General features: G+C 36.2%; 3 long non-coding RNA genes and 1 gene segment (V, D, J or C); 2 read left to right on the top strand and 2 right to left on the bottom strand.

Annotated features, from left to right (window-relative positions):
- Positions 1-20,889, top strand: part of LOC113066505 (immunoglobulin kappa variable 1-8-like) — a 128,663-nt gene that overhangs the window by 3,328 nt on the left and 104,446 nt on the right.
- On the top strand, positions 287-5,484 carry LOC113067323 (uncharacterized). Its single transcript, XR_003279311.1, has 3 exons — positions 287-327; positions 4,391-4,454; positions 4,556-5,484. It is a non-coding gene; the product is annotated as an uncharacterized LOC113067323 (long non-coding RNA).
- LOC113067322 (uncharacterized) lies at positions 14,982-17,437 on the bottom strand. The gene is made up of 3 exons (XR_003279310.1): positions 17,187-17,437; positions 16,759-16,863; positions 14,982-15,351 (listed from the first exon to the last, which is right to left on the bottom strand). It is a non-coding gene; the product is annotated as an uncharacterized LOC113067322 (long non-coding RNA).
- Positions 19,283-19,876, bottom strand: LOC113067324 (uncharacterized). Its single transcript, XR_003279312.1, has 3 exons — positions 19,854-19,876; positions 19,537-19,729; positions 19,283-19,400 (listed from the first exon to the last, which is right to left on the bottom strand). It is a non-coding gene; the product is annotated as an uncharacterized LOC113067324 (long non-coding RNA).

Here is a 20,889-nt window from a genome sequence, read left to right as displayed (position 1 = left end):
TTAAATCTAAATCTAAAAGTTAAATCTAAATCTAAATGTTAAAAACCATCTCATCTGAGGAAATTGACTCTCGGACATGGATTATCGTGATAATGACTACCTAAAATAATAAACAAGTTTGGAGAAACTGTATTTGAAGAGTACGCTAGTGTATGTAGATATTAATGTTAGGGAACAATGTGAGCGACGTGTACGTTTAGTAGGAAAACATATTTTCTGATCCACACTCCGGAACAGAAGAGGGCGGTATTGCAACAATAAGCTGGATGCCAACCGCCGTTAAACTGGAAAGAAGACGAATATGAAGGCTTGCTGTGAGTTACAATGGTGAGAATATATTTTTTTCACGAAATAATTATTTAAATTTAAGAGTACAAGTTATTTACATAAAGTGGTATTGACTTTGTAGTTAATAATCTATTAAATCTAAGGTGTAAAGTCAGCAACAAGCAAAAGGTGTAAAGACGCTATCCTCCAGTTTCACAGGCAAGACTAATAGAGATTAGAGAGCAACGTCATCAGAACACAAAGAATAATGGGTATGTTTGGCCAGTTAACATGGTCTGGAATAGCAGTCTAGTGTTCTGGCATGAAAATAATGAAAAATAAGTGTGAAAAACAGAATATAATCCTACAAAATGCAGCGGGCTAAAGAAAACATTGTCGGACCATACCGCCTAAAAATAAATCCTAATGCAAAGATGAGATAGGACGAGAAAATAAAGAGAATCAAAGGACTCGATCCTTACGAGCAGAGCGACTGGTCAAGGTAACACCCTCTAGCCCAAAGGAAGGGCTTGTGAAAATGCTGTGTTGTGATGCTTTTGCAGACAGCCTGAAGAGCTTGATGACATGTTTGCTTGCGATAATCAGAACTGTCCAATACAGTGGCTCCATTTATGTTGTGTGGGACTCAGCAGCGCACCAGCCAGAGAAGAGTCATGGCAATGCAATGCTTGCACATTTCTGTGACTTATCGCCCATAACCTACCTAATACATTTTCAGTTGCTCATCATTTCTAAGGACTCTTTATAAATGTAAATGTATTCATATAAAAGTATTTACATGTTAATGTATTCATCTAAATGTATTTACATGTTAAATATGTAAACAAACTGAAATTAAGTTGGTTGTTACTACTATTTAAGTTATGTAATTGTGTTTGCAACAAAAAAAGGACACTGATTTTGCACAATTCTTCCTAAATACAGATAAAGGAGGCAGAATTTCATTCAATCTTTGTGTATTTTATTTACAGACATGGCTAAAAAATAGGGGTGTAACGGTTCACAAAATTCACAGTTCGGTTCAATACGATACACTGATGTCATGGTTTGGTTCGGTTCGGTACGTTTTAGATACAGCAAAATGTAAAAACATCTCAACTTTTCAGAATGCCGCAAGCGCACCGCGGGTCATGTTACAAGAACCAACCGATCAGCTTCATCCTTTCCCATAACAACGTTGAAAGCTCAGCCAAGATGAAGGAACAGCTGATCATAGTTGTATATGGATTGCAATTTTGAAATAAATTTAGTAGCAGAGCTAGCCTACTGCAAGCGATTTTTAGAGCTGCAAATCCATTTATCCTTTGCTGAAATTTCCGCGTCTTCATGAAGAGAGCAGGTCATTGTTGCTTAGCAAAGGCAGACGCCTCAGGGGCGCTTCTGCCCGAGCTCTTTGGAAAGGAAAAGAAAGACGCGCCTAGCGTTATTGGAGGATCTTCTTTTTCTGGTCTGTTAACCGCATTGGCTATTTTGCAATGAGCCTTCAGCGCGTACTGAGTGAGCGAGCGCCTGACTGAGTAACCTAATGCTGTGTTCACACCAAACTCGAATAGAGCGTCAAATTCGCGTCTACCGCGTCTAGTTTGCCGCTTGACCATTTTGAGATCATTCGCTTCATTCGCGCATGAAATTAACTTCACAACAGACGCGAATTCGCGTCATGGGGAGGCTTCTGCCAGCTGAGTTCACGCAGCATTTTCAACCGCCATTTTTATTTGGATAATTTTCAAAATATTACTGTTATTGTGTCATGAAATGTAGTTTTAAAAGTATTTCAGGCGAGAATGTAGTTGTTTTAAACTCAAATATGTGGTTTATTTATAATGACAGCATCTATTTAAAAAATGTGTTTCGCCGATCTCGGAGATGAGCTCCGGGCGATCAGCGGGAGCTCCGTCATCATGTATCTGCCGAGAGCAGCCTCAGCTCGGTTAGACCTTCTTGCCGCTGGCTCTGATGTCTTAGTGGTTCAAGATAAAATTAGTTTGGGGTAAAATGAAACGTTTCTTATCTTTGGCCTTTATTCCATTTATCTATTAGTATGTTTTATATATATAGTATGTTATATATATATATATATATATATATATATATATATATATATATATATATAGGTCCTTTTTATTACTGTCTCTATAGAAATATGAACTTTTGTCATATAGCTCCGGTTGACTGCTCACTGACAACATCAGTCGTTCCTCCTTGTTGAATGAGTGGAGAATGGTATTCCTGCACAACCGGAGGCTGCAGGAACATACTGTTGAATGAGTGACTCCTAGCAGGCTCCTGAATGGTCAACGCGGCGCGAATTGATGCCAAAGTTCAAATGTTTCAACTTGGGCAAATGCACAAAAAGCACCATTCTCGCTTAATGCCCTATTCGCGCGTCAATTGGCATCATTCGCGCGCAACATCCAGACGCTCGTAAACGCGCCTTTGCATTGACTTAACATTGAAATCATTCGCACCAGACGCTCTATTCGCGTTTGGTGTGAACACAGCATAACATAAACATATAAGTTGGTGTTTTTTTTTCTACTTCAGGGGTTTCAGGGGTGTTGCCTGTTACGTCATTTGGGTTATTGGGCTACCTTGTTGAACGCATATCATTATATTTCACTTTTTTTTTCAAATTAATTACTCCAACGAACCGTTCGGTACATAATGCGTACCGCGTACCAAACCGAAAGCCTCGTACCGAACGGTTCAATACGAATACACGTATCGTTACACCCCTACTAAAAAACATTACATGTGAGAAGAGATATTACAAAATATTTTGGAAAACAAAAACATTTACATATTAGATGTGAGCATGGTGTATAATTCTAACATGACGCCTTCACAACAATACTTGGACACATATTGGTCAAAGCACAGCACACAACCACAATTTTATCCAGCAAAGTCTGCAGCTCAGTCTCATGACCGGTGTGGACAGTGTCCGGCGATTGAGGTGGATTCACAGGACCTTCCATCTCAGGTGCAGGTGTAGTGTCTGACAGTAACGATATAAAGAAATTGTGTCATATCACAACCTCTGTTGCTACGGAATCCAGATTAACTATACACAGGGGGCAACATACACTACTGTCCAAAGGTTTGGGGTCAGTAAGATTTTTAAATGTTTTTAAAAGAAGCATCTTCTGCTCACCAAGACTGCATTTATTTGATAAAAACAGTAATATTGTGAAATAGTATGACAATTTTAAATGACTTTTCTATTTTAATATATTTAAAAACGCATTCCTGTAATCAAAGCAGGGTCACACTCCAACATTTCATAGGCAGGTTTGCCTGCAAACACAGTCACCAAATAAATTGCAAGATGTACAACATTTAAAACTGATTAACGTTACGCTTTAGTACATTGGTAACTTAATCTAAAATCTAAAATAATCCGAATATAAACACTTATTATAGGTGCACCCTAGTGATTCAGGAACAAGTTAAAAACACGTTTGGAAAATGGATTCATGGTGTACTCGCTTATTATATACATTTTTCTACATTTTGAACACAAACAAAGTTTTCAGCTCTGATTGGTTGATTTCTTACCGGGAGCAGATGACTTTCTGCAAATGGCAATAGGACCACTGGGAGGAGCCAGAGGAGCTTGATTTTTTCACAGATTATCTGTCTCATATTCTACTGTCAGGACATAATGACAGGTTTAACAAATATGTAAAAAATATATTTTTACAAAAGTTACGTACTGCAGCTTTAAGTACACGACTCAAAAGTGGATTTACATAAACCATATATACATCTTGAAGACTATTACTAAATGTCTATCATCTGACAGGATAGTCTTTGATAAGTATTGCAGGTGAGCACATTTAACAGACATGAAACAGGCATCTGAGTTCACTCATTGTTGTCAACACTGCTTTAGATGAGTGTAAGTCATGTAATCAAACAAAACTACATACAGTAACTAAACACAGGTTATCTATTTTATTTGGCCATTTGCAACATTGATAATTTTAGGAACATTTGTGTTGGATAAAAAGCGAGTTACATCATTTACTAACTCAACATGCAGATGCAGTATATCACAGATAAATCACAGAGGAGACTGACTCTTGTCTGGATATTACAGGAACAGATTATGTTTATCTGCTGTAGAGTGACTGATGAAGGAATGCTGCCATCAAAGGATTTGTGTAAGTACACTACAAAAATAAATGAAACATTTTAATAAGTGTAATTTCAAAGAGTTATAACAGCACTTTTCTTATTGTTGATTTCTGTGTATTTGCTGCAGATCTTTTGTGGTGTAGCAGGACCTGCAGGGAAAGGGGAAAAAAGGAAATACCTGAAACAAAAGAATAAAGTAATGACTTTGTGTGTGTGTGTATTTGTGTAGGTTATGAAAATGTCTGCAGACTGGTGTGTGCACTGAGGATGGAGAAGTCCACTGCAGCATCCGGAAATGGTCCAGAGATATGGATGAGATGCTCCATCACTCCAGCTCTCACTGTCTCATCAGGACCAGATGCTGCTGTGGTCTCTTCATCATCAGTGGCCCCAGAGCAGCGAGAACATCTAGAGAAAGACCACAAGACACTGAGGATTTGATTTTGGTTTGTTCTGCTGGTTTCTGTTTATACAATGAAGGCTGACTTTCAGAAGCTTCAAGAGCATCATCAAAAAATGTGATGAAGCTTTTATCTGAAGTGATTGACAGTGCTCTTATTACAGGGGCCTACAATCCCCTGATCAACCTGGAGAAAAGAGTCATGCTCACAGACATACTGGTGGTTTTGAACCAGTTCAGTGGTTTAATAATAAATGAATGCATGTACTTGTAAACTCTGTGTAAATGTTTTAAAGGTAGTGGTGCTCATGGAGAGCAGACACACGATTGTTTGGAGCAGACACAGCAGTCAGATTGTCCTGCATGTGTTGCTCTGCTCTCGCTTCAAGGTCGTGTGGTTCAGAGAGCCGACATCATGGTCTTCCTCATCCTGTTGCTCAACGACATCCCCGTTGAGAAGAGTGAGACTGTGAAGCACAGCGCAGCAGCAGAATTGGCACAGCTGTGTTGAGATGATAGTAAGATGTGGGGTTCACCATCTGTAAATACCTGATTGTTAGAACAGTATGTTTGAATGAAGCTTTGTTTCATGTGTTGTTGACTTGTACATGTATGCATTTATTGTGATGCTAACATTTATACATTCTTTTAATCATTTAAACATTTCTTGTTGTCAGTAAATAAAATATAAATATTTTATCTATTCGTGTATTAATTGCTTGACTGAAAACTGCATTACTGTATATTCATGTATAGCTATGTCACGACAGAAAATACATTTTGCTTCTTTTACTAAAATTTAATTTTAAGGAAAAAAAAGATTATATAATTATTGGTTAGCATTTATCATTATTATTGCACGTAAGTGTTGGGTTGGGCAAAGGATGCAGTTCGTTATGGGGTAATCTTCATTTTTGAGTAGTAATACTTACATTTTTCGAGTATAAAATCATCAGTCTTCTCCAAAGGTGAGATCTACGAGCAGCTGTTCAAAGTGTGCAGACATTGTAGAGTCGCTGAGAGAAACTGTACTGGACTGTGGAGTTAGTGATGCTGTGAAGTGGTTGTGCACCTGTACCTCTTTTTTTTATATTTGCCAAACTTATAACATAAAAGATCAGGGTAAGACGGTTGTATTTAACAATAACAATCATAACGCCATAAAACAGTAAATAAAAATGTTACGTGTTCATCATATGAGATCCTATACAAGAAAAAAAAAATCACATAAAATAATTGAAAAAATATTATAGAGATAACAATTTTGGGTTTTCTAATTCTATAAAAAAAAAAAAAAAAAACATGGCTGTATACGGTCATGTTTTCTCTTGGTTCATGTCAAATTAATTTTGATAAATAAATTCCAGGACCAGCCAAACTATGAAAAAAGTGCGACTTATAGTCCAGAAAATACGGTAGTCATTATCACGATAATCCATGTCCAAGAGTCAATTTCCTCAGATGAGATGATTTTTATTTGTTCCTTATTTGACACGATGCTATAAACACACACTGACCTCATCAAGCTTTTATTTTGGCACTTCCGGCATTTTGAATTTGCATATTAGCTAAATATTTAGTTTCACCCGAAACATTTAGATTCAACATTTAGATTTAGATTTAACATTTAGATTTAGATTTAACATTTAGATTTAGATTGAACATTTAGATTTAGATTTAACATTTAGATTTATATTTAGCATTTATATTTATATTTATATTTACCATTTAGATTTACCATTTATATTTATATTTAGCAATTCATATTTAACATTTAGATTTAGATTTAGATTTAGCATTTAGATTTATATTTATATTTATATTAAGATTTAACATTTAGATTTAGATTTAGCATTTAGTTTTAACATTTAACATTAGGTTTAACATTTAACATTAGGTTTAACATTTAATATTTATATTTAACTGTTTAAAATATCTCTAAGTTGACAAATATTGTTGTAAATGTGCTAATAAGTTACCGTCAAAAAATTCATACCGTTTTTTTTACATTGTTTGAAGCTAAATGTGACAAAATGTTGCTGCTATTTTCAGCATGAGCAGCTTTACAAACGGCGCCCCATAGAGACAAACAGGAAAATATTGTGTTGATAATGCAAGAGGATAATAGCAAAGACTAAATTTTTCAGTTAAAGTCAGTTGATCATTGATTCAGTGATGTCATCGTCGTCCAGCTCAGTTCAGTCCAGTGTCTGTGCAATCAAGTCAACAATATTGGAAAAAATTAAGTGTCCCCAACTAAGCAAGCCAATAATCATAATCAAAGAGTTTATTAATCTCATTTACAGTAGTCTTGATCCTAGAAATTTAGTTTATAATACCCTTTAGTTCTCATTCATTCTCTTGTTGTGTACTGACTAACACTTTTTTTAAGGACATTTTTTTTTTTAAAGAAACAGGGACAGCGTACAATAAACATTAACCTCAAAGGGAGAGATGCATAGTACCGGGTTTTAGCTCAAGAGCTAATTTTCACCCTTAGTCCCTGGGCAGGCTGATGTTAAGCTACAATATATAAACATACATGAGTAATAAGATTTACACTTGCCAAAAAAATAAATACAATAAAAATTGTACAAAAGTTCATGTTCACACCTTTCATATACTTAGACCTTAGAACACACACTTACACACATACACATATCTGGTCACATGTGGGGACAAATTTGATTTGATAAAAGCTATTTCTTTGCTTGGCGTGTGAAGGTGTAAAAATTTGTGCTTTTTTTTTAGCTCTGTAGGAAACATATTCCACTGACGAGCGGCTACACAAGAAAAAGCAGAAGTTCCAAATACTGTCCTGCATTTCACGATCCTGCATTCACCTCGCACAGTAGATCTTGTGGTTCGAGCTGTTATTTCAGAGCCCAAAGATATGAATTATTTTAGTGGAGGAGCAGCGTTGTCATGAAGTATCATATACATCAGAAAGATATACATCAAACACAGATTGGTGTGAATTATCAGATTTTCAAAGCTGAGAAACTGGTATTTTACAAGAATATGACAATGATGGAATTGTCTGCTTTTCTTATCGTGAATCTTTAGAGCGCTTTTATATAATGACTCAAGTGGCTTGAGGGCAGTTTTAGTAGCCTGTGACCAACTTGTCATACAATATCAAAAATGAGGAACAATCATGGCATTTAGATAGGCCCCTGAGGCCTCGATTGTAAAGGAATTTCGAGTGTATCTGAACTGTGCCATATTAAATTGTATTTTATTTGTTAACTTTTTTATATGCTTTTTAAAGCCTAAATTTGGTTCCAATATGACACCTAAATATTTTACCTGTTCTTGATTTGAAATTATTTGTCCATCAATTAAAATGATCTGTGACTCTGATGTGACCTTTGACCTATTTTATCATGGATGATGTTGTGAAGTTTATCAGTAATTTCTGTTCTTCATATACAGCTCAATCATTATGATTCACACAAACACCTTCAGCTTCAGACAAATGAATCAGTAGTTTTGAACTTTTCAGATTTACATTGTTTCAGTCTGGACTCATTTGACACAATTATGAGTCCTGATGATCTTTATTCAGATGGAAAAAGGCCACATGGAAAGATTTTCCATAACGTTAAGTCAACATTGATTCAACATTATAATTTTTTTATCATCTTTTTTTCATGATTCTTTTTCCCCCTGGTTACATAACAGTAGTATATGATTTTAGTAATAAAAAACTAGTGCTTTTTACAAATATTTTTAGAATGGTCTACAATTATGGTATGAAGAATCCAGTCATTTCAGTGATCAAAAAAAAAAAAGCATAATGTTGGTCTCTTGGTGGATACTTTCAATAAATAGATATATGAATCATGAATCGTGCATGACTAGAATATATTAACACATTATTTCTTCAGCTGCACATCCACACTGATAAATGTCAATTTAAAGACATAATTTAGCCCAACAACAAACAAAACAAGTATTTTGCAAGTAATCAATGTCATTATCAGTAAATTGTTTAAAAACATTACTCTGAAAGTAAAATATTGTAATAGTTTGTTATCAGCTCGAGCTGTTGTAAATCCTGCCCACTTCTTTGCATGGTCAGCACATGCTTCAGTGCTCTGAGAGTGTTTATAGAGCTGTGAGTTTAACACTTCATGACTGAGAGCAGAACAGAACACAATCTTCATCATCACACAAGACACAACAACAACAATGAACAACATCATCATCCTCATCTGGACTCTCACACTGTTTGCTCAAGGTTTGTGTAGTTACATTTTAACAAAGATTATACATACTTTTACATATACAATATTAAACATTTACAGTTTTTCATTATTTTTCATTGTTGTTCTTTCTTTCAGAGTGTAGAGGACAGTACACTGTAACTCAGAGTCCATCATTAATAACAGCAGCTCAAGGACAAGAAGTCAGAATAAACTGTAAAATCAGCAGTAGTGTGTGTGGTAGTAGTTACTTACACTGGTACTTACAGAAACCTGGAGAAACTCCTAAACTCCTCATATATCGTGCAACAAGCCGTTACACTGGAACTCCATCTAGATTCAGTGGCAGTGGATCTAACAGTGATTTCACTCTCACCATCAGTGGAGTCCAGCCTGAAGATACAGGAGATTATTACTGTCAGAGTTTTCGCTATCCAAACAGTGTACACTGTTCTAGTGGCTATGTGTTCACACAGTGATAAAGAGTCGTACAAAAACCTCCGTCAGTCAGAGTCACAGTGACTGCACTGATACAGCTGAGAGACACTGCAGCTGCTGATGAGAGGATCACAAACAACACAATGACTTCAAGTAACACATTTTCCACAGATTATGGCATACAGATATTAAAAGTAACTGTCTTTGTTTACCTAAATTAACATTTGGATATCAGATTCATCTGCTCTAGTCTTGTCTGATTGAGGACTAAATGTCTGGAACAATGACATAAAAGTCAAAGTTTGAGCCGTTTTCTAAAACTTAAATGGAAATTTCAATAGGATAATGACATTAATTATTCAAGAGGATTGATTGAGAAGGATTATGTGGAGGGTTTTAATGACTGTCAGACAGACCTGGCACCAGGACACACGACATGGGGGGACTTCAGTTTTTTTAGTGGGGCCGAAAGGGGGGTGGGGGTCAAGTAAACATGATTCTTTATTTTTTATTTTTTTACTGCTGTAAAGTTGGGCATTTTACCATTGATAATCTATGGGACTGACTCCCTTTAGCAGCCAGTCGATTAATAGGTTTTTAGGTTCAGTTCCTTGCTCAAGGGCACCTGAGTCGTGGTATTGCCGGCCCAAGACTCGAACCCACAGACCTAGGGTTAGGAGTTATCCTCTCTAACCACTGTAGGCCATGACTTCCCCACATAGTATGTATAAATATGCCTACTATTCGCCTTCAAATTAGATGTAAGGGTGAACTCGTGAAGACTAATAATTAAATATGTGTGTACATGCAGTTTTTTTTTTTTTTTCTAGTTGTTACAGCTACATAGTTGTTCATATATGAAATTGAAGGGTTTATGTACAAGGTTCTGGGTTTGAATCTCGGGCTGGCAATAAGACGACTTAGGTGTCCTTGAGCAAGGCATTGAACCCCCAACTGCTCCCCGGGCACCGCAGCATAAATGGCTGCCCACTGCTCCGGGGGTGTGTTCACACTGTGTGTGTGTGTGTGTGTGTGTTCACTGCTCTGTGTGTGTGTGTGCACTTTGGATGGGTTAAATGCAGAGCACGAATTCTGAGTATGGGTCACCATACTTGGCTGAATGTCACTTTCACTTCATATAGCTATCAGTTAACATCAAAGACATTTAAGAGCAGTTCAGTTTAACTCACTTTCAGACAGCAGCAAGTGTTTGAAATAACTTCTGTTTGTGATCTAATGTGGATTCAGTTCACCAGATAAGATGGAAATATTTATATTAAATGCAAAAGATCTCCATATGGATCATACTGACTGTTGTCAGACTCCTTGTACATACAAAAAATATCACTGGATTATTACAATTAATAGCAAAATGAATGTTTGGAAATGTTTTACCGATATTTCCTACTCACACACTACAGCAAAATATATAAATAATTAGCTTTTCAGTGTGAAAATACTAACATGCCTAAGACTTCTGCACAGTACTGTATATATTAATATTTTATTAGAAGTATTATAAAATAATATTAATCTTTTTTAGTTAGTTTTAGTAATCTTTTTTTTCACAGTTTGCAGCTGTGACAACAATCTATAAGGTTTATCTAAACCAAGGTTGTCTGTTGTCAGGGTTTATATCATTTTGAATAACTTTCAAGTATAACTAAACATGTATGTTTTTGTTTCAACAGCTTCCCCTGGAAATCCTTTCTGAAATCCTCAGTGAAGTTATTTTGTCAACAGGTGACTTTGCATATTTTACACTTTCTCTAGTATATAAAACTCAAGAAAAGCAGCACACTTTATCAGGCTAGACAGTAAGATTTTTTTTCTTTCTCGCCCTGTTCAACGCACATTCTCCAATTTAATCTTTCACATGACATGTTTAAAGGTACAAATTTGTAAGATATTTGTAAGCTATAAGTAAAATATCCAAAAACCACTAGGCTAATGTTATGTATTTTGTCCAGCTGATTACTAACATTATCTCTAATGTTTTCAGCTACTTGTAAATCATGAGAAAATTCCCATACTGAACAGTGACACGGGGCAGTGCAGTCGCCTGTCAATGACGTTAGTTAACTTTTGTTACAGCCTTTACTGATGAAGATACCACATGACAACATTGTTGTGGGCAAATGTGGAAGTAGCTTTGCGACAAACTTTAACTAGAAAGAGATGCCAATCTCGCTTGTGTTTTACTCGACAGGTGAGTTGTTTTGATTCGTATCTTTACAGAAAACATATGCTATTATAACAATCAACAAGATTAGTATTATGGGGCATACACGCCAAATGCGGGGCATTGCTTGTCTAGCCCTGCGCGAGGACGCGTCTGATCCATCGTCTGATCGCGTCTTTGCATTGACTTTGTATGTAATGTACTCGCGCAAATCATTGAACTCGTGTTAAATCCATGATTTATTTTTCCATCTGATTGATGGCCGTCAACGGTTGGGTAGAAGACAACAAATCCCATCATTCCACGCTCCTTCTTAGTGTCATCAAACCACACGATTGTTATAGTTTTGGTAGTGCGCCCTCTAGTGTCAGGCCCTACAACCTGTACCTTTAATCATATCTCGAGAGATTGAAAGCTATAAGACTTATAGCTTCAGTTCATCAAAGGCTGTGGCTGAAGAAAGTTAAAGTCTGTTTTTATTTCTGTTTCTTTTAGTGCTTGTTCACAGCAGGTGTTTGAATGATTGGATGTTTCAGGAACATCATACTGAACATCATACTAAACTTTAAATAACATTCTACTAACATTAAAGAAACTGGACTTTTGTATGTTCTTGGAATGTTAAAAATCTAAATCAAAATGACAGATCATTTGACGAACATCATACATCATGTACCTTTTAAAAATGTCCCTCTAACATCAAGAAAACTGGACAATTTTTATGTTCCTAGAACTAACACTGAATATTTGGAGAACGTTCTTGTAAGAAAATTCTGTTAGGGGGTCTCTCCGCCCCATAGTCCAGACTGCTTTCTGGCCTACTACAATGAAACAATAAAACAATAAAACATCATCATCTAAATAGTTGTCACTCTCAATAAGATATTCTGTAGACATCTGACACAAATTAAGTCAGTCTGGTTGGTAAAGAGTGAAGCTGATGAAGCTGTTTGAGGAGTTGTTTAAATCTTCAGTTAATTTCGTCTAAGGCTGTGGCTGAAGTCAGTTGTAGTTCTTGTGTTTGTTGTTTCACTTTCCATCAGTGATTCTGCTTGTTAACAGCAGCTGTTCATCAGTGTCTGACTCAGATCCTTGACTTATTCCATTGAAAATTTTCCTCTGTTTGGGGTCCATTTCTGGGCCATTTGGACAAGTAAACCGATCAACCAGCACCTAGTGGCTCCTCAGGTTAAAGCTGAACATCCTTCTGGGCTCCTTGACTGTTTTGCAGGTTTTTACTACAGTACTTCTGGATACTAGACTAAATATTTATTTTCATTATCATTATAATTTTTTAGTTACTTTATTATTACTACTAATTTTTTTTTGTTTCACTTGTGTAGTCCAAGACACTGCTGTTTGCCTGTTCTGTGTTTATTTTAGAGAAGATAGATAGTAACTTCAGAAATTTGTGAACTACAGTCTTCAGGTGAATGATTTAAATATAGAGTCACTTTGCAATGTCAGCACATTTATACTTGTGAGAATGTAAATGTATTTGTTCTGTATCAGTGTACATGAGTTTGTTAGCAGCTCGATCTGTTGTGAATCCTGCCCACTTCTTTGCATGGTCAGCACATGCTTCAGTGCTCTGAGAGTGTTTATAGAGCTGTGAGTTTAACACTTCATGACTGACTCTGTTTATTATAATAACAGACACAACAATTACAATGGCATTCATTATCTTGATTTTGATCTTAGGGATGCATTTTCAAGGTAACACCTTTATTTTAGATCATGCAGTTAAAAAAAAATGTTAAAACTTTTTTTATTTTTATTTTTATTTCATGTGTTTTCCTTGTTCTTCAGTCTCTACAGGACAGGTGACTGTAATTCAGACTCCAACAGTGAAACATGTTCAGAACGGACAAACAGTCACTCTGACCTGTAAAACCAGCAGTGCTATTGGAGACCCTTCAGATGGTTGGTGTAAGAACTGTTTCTCCTGGTACCTACAGAAACCTGGAGAAACTCCTAAACTTTTAGTTCACAGCATCAAAATCCTCCATACTGGAACTCCATCAAGATTCAGTGGAAATGGAGCTGATCATGGAACTGATTTCTCTCTGACCATCAGTGGAGTCCAGCCTGAAGATACAGGAGATTATTACTGTATGAGTGTACACTGGATCAACAGTAAAGGTGTGTTCACACAGTGATAAAGAGTCGTACAAAAACCTCCATCAGTCAGAGTCACAGTGACTGCACTGATACAGCTGAGAGACACTGCAGCTGCTCTACAACACAATCACACACACAACACTAATAACACAATCAACACACAACACTGATCGACACAATCACACACACAACACTGATCGACACAATCACACACACAACACTGATCGACACAATCACACACACAACACTGATCGACACAATCACACACAACACTGATCAACACAATCACACACAACACTGATCAACACACACACACACAACACTGATCAACACAATCACACACACAACACTGATCAACACATATGCACATAACACAATATCATTACAATCAGTCTTGTATTTCTAAAGAGAGTGAGTCAGTGTTTTATTATGATCATCATGCTTTACTTTCTGTTTGTTACTGCCGTGTGTCTTGAGTTTGAGCTGTCACATTATTTTTTATCAACTATTTTTTATCTTAAAAATCAATTTTATACGCCATCATTTTTGTTTCTATAATGTGTGAATATATCCTCTTATTCTACAACAAAAACAATCAGAGCGTCCTGTCATCACTAGTTTTATTTTGATTTCCAGAGTCTGCTATTTTGTTTATAGCCTGTTAGCATTGCCAGCGTGGTTGCTGCTAATCCTGCTTGCATTGCTAATACTCTATTCACACATTACCATTGCTTTACTCACTCACACACTTTTCCTTTTCTGAGCCAGCACTAGGCGAGCTCTGTACCAGATGTGGTTTCCTTTATGCTGATTTGGCCAATACGTGGGTCAGATCTGGTCAAGCTTTGTTCTGGATGTGGTCCAGTACTGTGCTGGATTCAGACCAGCTATTTTTTTGGGAAATACGCACATTAGTATATTTATCTATCATTTTAAGCATAAACATTTTATATATTTTATTGTCTCATGCTACTGCTACTTTTCCTGTTAATTTTAACATGAAGCATTTAGACAACAAAAAGTTGCAAGTATAGATTTAGATGTATAAACAATTACTGTCCTTTTTACACTTTTACAGTAAAATACCACCTGCTATGCAGTGTTAGTGCTATCTTAGCAGCTACTTCTTCACTGTACACATACATTGTGGAGAGAATAAAACTGGAAAGAGAAAATCAACATATTCAAGGCCTCTGGCTTATGATTGTCCTTCCATTTATTTTAGAACATTAAAACAAAAACACAAAACAATGGTCCAAAACTCTGAATAGTGATGCAAGAACACTTTATCTCGGAACTTTTGTAAATGCTTTTGTAAAATATATTTAAAGAACATTTTTGAATTCTGGGACAGGAGACTGGAATAACAGGAGAACAGGGTTTATTAAGGCACAAGCAGAGGTCCCTGTATTTCCTTCCCAATGGAGGTCCAGACTATACATTAGTCCCTGACTGCATGTGGTGTGTATTGCTCTGTAGTTTTAAAATTCATCTGTAGAAATGTTTGAATGGTTGATTAGATCCTGTGGTTTGGACGAAACCAAGCCGGGATCCGGAACTACAGTCAGGACGTACTACAGGCAAAAAGTATTGTCAGTGACATACATTTTGTACGTATTTTTTTATTTTTTATTGCTGTTTAAGCTGTTGTGGTTCATTAGCATTGGTTCTAGATTATTGTGTAGAGCGATCAGATGCATTTTAAATCATTGCTAAAAGCATCATTGGCCCAAAAACATGAACTTTTCTTAAAAAAAAAGAACTTTTTTGGATCCTAACACAAAACGACCAGCTAACATTAATAGACTAATAATATCAGAGGCACATTTGAAAGTGTGAATGAGTAGGGGAGAGCGGGGTCGAAAGTAACGTGGGACGAAAGTAACAAAGCAATTTTCTCAGAGCCTATTACTGCATTTGCATTCCCAGCTATGACAGCATGTTCAGCATGCAATCCTTGACGGAGCTGAGAAATATCATGTGATTTCCTCATCGTTTCCCAAAGTTAGGTCCGTAAAACTGTTTGAGTAAAGTAAATTGTTGAAGTGGTAATTTTTTTTTTATTAGTCGTGTTGTTTTTCTTGTTTCATGTGTCACAGTAATGATCAATCTACAGGTTATTTAGTGCTTTAACACATCCTAAAGTTTGCATTTTAAAATTTTTTTAATATAAAATTGAGTTTAAATGTCAGGAGTTCCTGTCGAGACGAAAGTAACAGTTGTTACTTTTGTCCCGCTACAGTCACAAAAAGTATTTATTTTGTTTCAGTGCAAGCTATATTGTGAATTTCTGTGTCTTGCATCATTTCTTACAAATGTTAATGTCATATTATACCAAAAGAATATGTCTTAGTGAGGGTCAGAAAGACAGACAGAGGTCTGGTTTTATACAGATGTTTTTGAGATGGCGTTTCTGGACATAGAGGAACATCTCTCTCTGGGCAGCTGCTACATCACATTTATATTTAGGTTTTAGCCATATCTTAGCCTTGACACCTCCACCTGTGAATTTGCAGTGTTTCCAGATGTTTTAATGCACATTTTCAATCTATGCATAAAAACAACTGGATGGTATACTTAAGAAAAATAAGACTAACAGAAAAAAATCTAGCTTATATTGTTGTGTTACTTTTGACCCACCTGTGTGTTACTTTTGTCCCAACCGATGGGGTCGAAAGTAACAATGTGCACCTTATGTTCAAAGTGAAATTATACTGAAGTCTTTCTACATTTCTACAAAATACCACCTGGTATTGTTAGACCACACTTCTGAGTTACTGGCCACAGCAGAAATATCTCTCTGTATACAACATTATCTTTTAAAATGAAGTTTTTCTGAAAAATGGTACTTTCGCCCCTGCTCTCCCCTACTAGTCATTTAAAATCACAATCATACTAGTTAGATGGTAAGAGCAGACCGATTGTTATAAAATAAGGGATGAAGCGCTTCCAATCATTGTGTTCTTGTTAGAAATAGTTACCTCCAAAGAAACACATGCAGCCATCATCGATTTGCGTCATAATGGCCTCACATGCAACTGTAAGGTTTGCCTACAGAGGTTCAGGCTGTAGGATTTCTAAAAGGACTAAAGAAACATTATCAGCACGATGTTAAAAAACTGTACATTTATAGTCTATTACCACCCACTGCCACTTATACCAACGACGGAAATAAGCGCAGTTACAATAGCTAAATATTTGGAGAGCGTTGCTATTAAGTGACTATATTGTATTGCAATAGGTAGCACTTCAAAGTTAATATTGACTCAAGACTAGTTACCACATAATTAATAATTAAAATGGTTTAATAACAATATTTTATTATGGTTACACTTGAATTGGTTACAAAATAGATAAAGAATGGTAAAACATATAGTTAATTGTACCCAACATGTATGTAAAATATTACCTGAGAAGGAAAGTGAGATGGGGAGATAGAGAGTGGGAGAAATAGAGGGAGAGAGCTCCAGTAAAGGAAAGATTCAGCAAAGAAAAGCCAGAAGAGAGAAAAAGCCTAGAGCAACATTCACAGTCTTCTTTTATCCCTTCCTTGACCATGTGACTGAAACCCAAATGTGAGACATTCAACCTGACCAATCAGCAGACTACAGCTTCACCCATTGTGCAAAGGGTGTGACAATTAGCAGACCCCCGATGTAAACACATGCTGGCCTACAGGCCTTGATTGATAACATCACTTCAATGCCATCAGGAATGCCGAATGGGCCTTTTGTTACTCAAGATAGTTTGGGACAGGAAAAACAGAAGTCTTTGATCACATGTGACCATCTTTGATCATTTTTGACCTTACTCAACGAAATTGCTACAATGAAATTTGAACCTGAAAGAACCATTTACCAGATTATCGAGGACTTTTTGTACATAGCCTGATGTCAAGAAGGGCAGCAACAAAGCCATTTTTCTTCAAGAAAAACATCAAGGACAGACTAAAATTTTGCAGTAAGTACAAGGATTAGAGATCAGAAGTGTAGTGGATAGCACATTCCAGGGCCTAGTTTATGGTGGGCCCTTCTCTGACCACAATAGTGGACAAAGATTTGCTACATTTTGATTGGATCTTGGTGGACCAATCAAACATAAGTAAACTGTCCAATGCCATCTGATAAAGATGCCAGAACAATAGCCAGAAACCTCTTAGAGGGCAAGAAGAAGAGCTTTGGTACAAAGTCCGGAAAGGACAGGAGTTCCTATTGCTTAAAATGCAGTTTCTGCCCTTCATCCACCAACAGACTGATTCCTCAGGTTTTGAGACCGCCATAAAAATTCCTTAGGACCTCTGGACGGAGCAGTGAGTGAAACAAAGAGGGATCACATACTTCCATCCAAATCCATTCATAACTATGTTCTCAATCCTTAAACTGCTACAAACTACAACACACACATCTTATACTTATTCAGAGAAACAAGTATTCTCAGTGAAAGCAACTTGTAGTGCAACATACAGTATTACACAAACTCAGCTGTTAACAGCAAAATCAAAGCATGCATGACCGTTCAATCTTCTCCCATCATGTTTAGACTTAATGTGTTCATAATATTGTATTTGTTTGATGCATAATAGGGTTCTTCACCTTATTTCTTTCAGAGTAGCAACAGTTTAGCTTTTCAGATAATGTAGCTCTGACATTGATACCCAACATACTCTTTTGTATTTCCTGCATTTTATTCCCATTTCATTTATGGTATTCATTTAGTAGCTGTTGATTATTCTATTAATCTTTTGTTAATACAATATATTTTATTAAACTTGTGTCTTCCTTGTGTTGATGATACAAAAGAGGTTCTACAAGTTAGAGTTCCCACCAATCTTTCTTATATGATGTACTCATAACCACACCTTAAGTGACATGTGATCCAAATATCATAACATAATTGGTGACACGAGCACCTATAACTACACTATTTTGCCTCCCTAGGTTGGCAAAAGTGAATATCACTACAGAAGACTGGTGTCAAGTTATTTATGGGACTGTTTGGGACATCTGGAAAATGTATTTGTCCAGAGAATAAAAGGTGAACGCTATCATGAATCCTGTGTAGTGCACACATAGAAGCATCCTCAAACCATCCATGTGTGAGATTGCTTTTCAATCAAGAGGTTTTCTCATAATTCTGCCCAAAAATACTGCAGTGAATAAAAAATGGTATCAAAACATCATGCAAGACAAAACACATAATTTATGTCACTGCCAATGTTTTTGGCCATGACTGTACAGTTCCCAGTTGAATGCCACTGTTCCGTGCATTTGTCTTTAAGATAAAACAGATAATAATCATGTAACTATCTCATTGAATGAGGAATCTAGACTTTTAGACTAATCAAAATCAGACGTTACAAAATAAGTTTATGGTTTATGGTGTTATGTATTTTTGTATGATAGTTTATAACAAATGTATTAAGTTAATAAAACCAATTAATAGTATTTTGGCCATGTATACAATTTAGGTTCTAGAGATGATAGGTGTTTTCAAATCGATGCATTGGTATTATGCCACCCTTCCAGTTTATCTTTTTGGCTAATGCATCGGAGAAAACACTTGAGAGTATGGTCCACGTGAATTTTTTGGTGTTTTGTCCCCCAGTGCCACCCAGCACAGATATCTGACAAATTCAAAATGCATTATTCTATTTTCTGTTTAGATTAACCATCTCAAAATATATTACAGCAGGGAATACAATATAGCCACATAGAACATTTCTACAACAATCATGACAAACTGTAGCTAAAAATACATACCATGTTTTGTTTAGCCTGTGGGTTAAGCCACTCCTCAAACTCCTCAACTTCAGGCATAGTGGCCAGTGGGACACTGATGTGATGAGGCATTTCAGTCACAGGAGTCTCTGTCCCCAGTCGTGCAGAAAGATTATTGTCTGCAGCAGCAAGCTCCATTTGATGAAAAATGTCCAGTTGATATCTTTTAGGTTTGCTGAGCGGGATCAGTCCCATAGAAGTAACTTGACTTAATATGTTATGTTAATGGTACAACTAAACAGTTAGATATTAACAAAAACATTGCTTTCAAAATGTTTCTATGGAAAACAGGAATATACCATTAAAAGAAGATGATCCAGCCAGCCCCAGGTCTAGCAGAGGTCTTGCAGATGTTTGTCTTCTTTCCCTAGATGGTACATCAGGTGGAGGAAGAGGAAGAGGAAGAGGAAGAAGAAGAGGAAGAGGAGGCACTGGACAAAGAGAGACATTGTTTATCTCCTCTTGACACCACCCTCTGGCTCACTGTCAGAGTCTGTTTCACCAAACATTTGCCTAACAAACATAATTTTTTTTGCATGGTTAAAAAAGTAAACATGTTGCTTCTAAAGTAAGAACTGCTTTTAACTCAACCAGGCACACTGAATATTTAATTAGCCTACACAACTGGGTCTGTACTAGGAATTATTGTTTCACTTAACCTTTGTAGTACTGTAGTACATCAATTTACAACAGAATAAAAATATAGAAGTATGCACTGCCTAATAAATGAGCAACAAAGTCATAGCAATAATTACTCCACTTTTGCAAACTTAGATACAAGAAATGATGACTTTCAAATCACCACTTTACACAATGTAATGAAATCTATCTTGTGATATTACCAAATCACTTAAGTACAGTAATAACTTTTTTTTTATTATTATGATCTGTGACAGAAGGGGGTTTACAGTAGCCTATACAATATTATCCCATTTTCTGTGAAAAACAACTACTGTCAAATATGTCACAGAATGTTCTAAACCTACTATTAAATAATGATTGTTAAAGTAAATTAATGTGCATTTTATAGACCAGTAATAATTCAAATTTTGAATATGTTAAGTATCTTTATGGAAGTGGTGAATTTTATAACAGTGATTTCAGAACCAGGTTAGTTCTAAAGCAGAGCCTTACCTGTTCTTAAGAGGACACAGACATCATACAGGGCTCCGGGCTCCAGGCTCTTCACATTTTTGAATAGCTCTGTTTATGCGTTCAGCGCTTCCATACACTGTAAAAAAGAATTTGTTGAGTCAACTAAAAATATTTTGTTACCCCGCTGCCTAAACATTTTTTGTTATCTTGACAAAAAAATTTCTTGTTGAAACAACTTCA

This window comes from Carassius auratus, chromosome 50 (genome assembly GCF_003368295.1).
Source record: "Carassius auratus strain Wakin chromosome 50, ASM336829v1, whole genome shotgun sequence".
Classification (NCBI taxonomy): Eukaryota; Metazoa; Chordata; class Actinopteri; order Cypriniformes; family Cyprinidae; genus Carassius; species Carassius auratus.
Note: the sequence above shows the minus strand (reverse complement) of the source record. Positions and strands in the feature narration are given on the sequence as shown.